The sequence below is a fragment of the Hevea brasiliensis genome, chromosome 6, assembly GCF_030052815.1.
Source record: "Hevea brasiliensis isolate MT/VB/25A 57/8 chromosome 6, ASM3005281v1, whole genome shotgun sequence".
NCBI classification, from domain to species: Eukaryota; Viridiplantae; Streptophyta; class Magnoliopsida; order Malpighiales; family Euphorbiaceae; genus Hevea; species Hevea brasiliensis.
The window spans coordinates 55,885,710-55,889,469 of NC_079498.1; positions in this window are offsets into that span (position 1 = coordinate 55,885,710).

Here is a 3,760-nt window from a genome sequence, read left to right on the forward strand (position 1 = left end):
GAGATAGCACAGCTATCTTGTATCTAGGTAGTTTGAGTTTGATACTGCTTTCGTACTTGTACTATGTATGGGTATATGGGCATGTGTTGGCTCCTACTAGTTATATATGGAGGTAGGTGTTGATCAAGATGGAATCTATTCCTCTAAGTAAATAGAGATAAAATCCTGTGTTCATTTAATTGTTCTTGATGTTTAAAGTTCTGGCAGACGGATAGATTTATTCAGAAAAGAGTTTCTGATGAGAAAATCTTTTTAATCAAGAACTGGAATTAAAAGAGAACATAAGATTCATAGCAAATGGAGTTTGACATAAACCATGACTCCAGCTTGAGTTGGGATTTTATAACAGAGAGATTCTAGTGCATGGTAACATATGATTATAGGTTCATTTAAGGTAAACCTTATTACTAATTGGGTGGCCATGGCATGCTATGCTAGGTGTTAACCATGGTCTATGAGGTTCATAAAATGATTTAGAGAAATCATTTATGGTAAGAAAGAGTTCTGATGATATTAAGAGTTGATATCATGTCTCATTGCCAATTAGTGATGAGCCTAGTAAGTCACACACATACACAAGTTATCACTTAATTAAATATGATTTAATTAATTAATTAAAGAGTTTAATTGATTAATTAAATAGGTTTGGTTTGCAATTAGTTTGCAAAGTCCCTAGCATGACTTGAAACCAAATCTAGATTATTGGATGTATAATATAAGTTAAATTTATATTTAAAGTGTTTAAATATGAATTTAATTAATGAGAAATTAATTAATAGAGATTAATTAATTAATTTATATTTGATAGAAATTAATTAGAAGAAGAAAAATAATTATTTTGGGTTGAGAACTCAAAATTAAGACACAGGGGCATTTTGGTCATTTTGCAGTATGACATGTGGCACCATGAGATGGTGACACATGGCATAACACATAAGCTTGTCAAATGTTTTTTAATCATGTAAGATGATTAAAATCAAGATTACATATAGGTTTGACACTTGCCACAATGTGATTGGGTCACTTAAACCTAGAGCTAATCAAAGGGTGACATGTGGCAGGGGTTTAATGTGTTAACCTAGCTATTTAAGTGTTGTTATGAGAAAATAAAATACAACCAGCAGCCACACTCCTTGGTCACGCCATTTTGCAGCCCTCCCTCTATTCTTCTTCATCTCTCATCAATTCAAAGAGATTAGCCATCAATCTCTTGAATTAAGAACACTAGAAATTGTTTCTAGTGTCCTGTTTACATCTCTAATCTCTTAAAAGGCAGAACTTGAATTTCTTGTAACACCCTCCCGGTAGCAACTCCGTACATTCTACTGTTCCGGTGACCGGTGTCGGTCCGGACAGCTAGAACGTCCGGAAAAATATTTAAACTAAAGTGAGGGACCAAAATTAACTCAAATATTAATAAGAAAAATATAGTAAAAATTTTAGAAATAAAATACAACCAAGTTAAATGAGCCGGTGCCCAAGCGATGGGTAACCAGAGGGAAGTTGCGGTTCTCGCAACGAGGAGCCCTAGACCCGGGGGAAATTATAAAATAATTTTTGAGACTCCAGAGAAAGGTCATTGAGGTTCCTATGGCATTAGAATGCCAAGAAAATATTTAGAAAAATTTTTCAATCGGTACAGACAATTTTGACCCGTTAAGCCAAACGGAGGGCATTTTGGTCATTTCGCCTTCAGAGGTGATTTTTGACCGACTTGTCCACTTGAGTAAATAATTATTATGATTTAAAATATGAATAAATATTACTAAAAATTAAATTGAAATTGAGTAGTGATGAAAAAAAAAGAAAAATCAAAGAAAAGCTCATTTATGACATCTTGATGATGTCATTAAGAGCTCTGACCAATTACCTTTAAACAACTATCAAATTAACAAATAAAAGAGACAAAATGAAGGCTAAAGGAATTAAAAACTAGCTGCTCTTCTTCTTCTTCTTCCTCAAGACGTGAATCTCTCCCTCTTCTCCCTCCATTGATTTTCAAACAAAAGCTTCATTTCTCATGCTTCCTCACCATATTTTCTCAAGACCCCAACACTAAAATGAATCCTTGGACCTAGAGGAAGTGTTTGGCAGCCAAGAGAGTACAAGGAAAGTGAAGTTAAGCTTGAAGAAATTCTGCCACTTAAAGGTCAGTGCACATATGTATTTAAAACTCATTAATTCCATGTTAGAGATGTGTAATAGGTAAGAAATTGTGAAATAAATGAACCAAACCCATGAGTATGTGTACATGAAATTTCGGCAGCCCTAGGAAGGAATGAGTTTGATTGTATTAATGGACTTAGAGTGAATTGGAGATTATGTTTAAAGTGTATACATATATATATATATATATAGAGAATTAAAGAGTAAATTAGGGAAATTGTGAAAACTTTGAAATTTAGCTAGGGTTTAGGAATGAAAATTTGACTTGGCTTATGAATTGGTTAAAGAAAATTCTAATGGTCAATTAGTGACCATTTGAGGTATGTTGACCATAAATTGGACTGAAAAATGGCATGGCAAAGTGGAATGGTAGGTCACTAAAGACAAAGACATGATGGCTGAGATTTCAGTCCACTTGGACTGCCATATCCTTGGCTGTGTTAGTCCAATTGGTGTTTGGCCAATTGGACATGAAACTAGGCTTATAATGGCACATTTTTACTGAAGAAACCATGCCCAAAAGACCAAAGCAAGAGGACCAAAATTTGGCCCCAATTCGGATACCCTGCAACTAGCACCTGCAGAAATGACCAATGAATAGTAACTGTTCATTTGGCCATAACTCATTGTAGAATGGTCAAATTGACCTGAAATTTTCACAGCAACAAGATAGGATATAGACAAACAACTTTAATGAAGAACATTACCCCAAATTATGCCATTAACCCATTCAAATTAATGGGCAAAGTTAAGTTATCAAACCTGCAACTCTGCAGATTTTCACTTGAGCAGTAATGTTTGGATGGCTATAACTCTCTCTAGAAAACTCGGATTTAGGCGATTCTTGAACCGATGGAAACCTAAGGTATGTTAGAACATTTCATAAGAAGAAAGTTAGACCAATTTATGAACTTAACTTGATCAAATTACTGACCAAAGTTGGACCAAAAATCTGCCAGACCCAAAATCTCAGCATGAATAGTACACGTGAACAGTAAACTTATTTTGGCCATAACTTAGCTACAAAACTCCAAATGGAGTGATTCAAAAAAAGAAATTCAACTATACAAAATAAGGAACAACTTTGATGTTTACCATTTCCTCAAATTCCCACTGTAACAGTGCTTAATGGAATAGTAAAGTTAAGCTTCAAAAACTGAAAATTTTGTTTCCCTTGGTTTAAGCCTAGAAATGGTAATGGTGATCACTTCCAACAAGTTTTAAATGAAAAATGTGGTATGTTTGAAGTGCCAAAGCCAATGTACCTACTTTCTATGCAAAAGTCAACTTTTTTGTTGACTAATGAAGTGAATAGTGACACCAAAAATTGAAATTTCTCATGAAATAATGAATTCATAAAACACAATATATTAATATTTAATGATATTATGTGCCCTTGTATTGCCTAGACACGTGTGTCAGATTGGATAGATTAGCATGCCAATAGGGTATTGTTTTAGCAGTACTGTGAAAGGCTTTATGCCTGTGTTCAGGGCTTTATGCCCATATTCATGGCTTTTATGCCCGTATTCATGGCTTTTATGCCCGATTATGTGATATCATGGCTTTTTAGCCATACTGACTGCATACATGG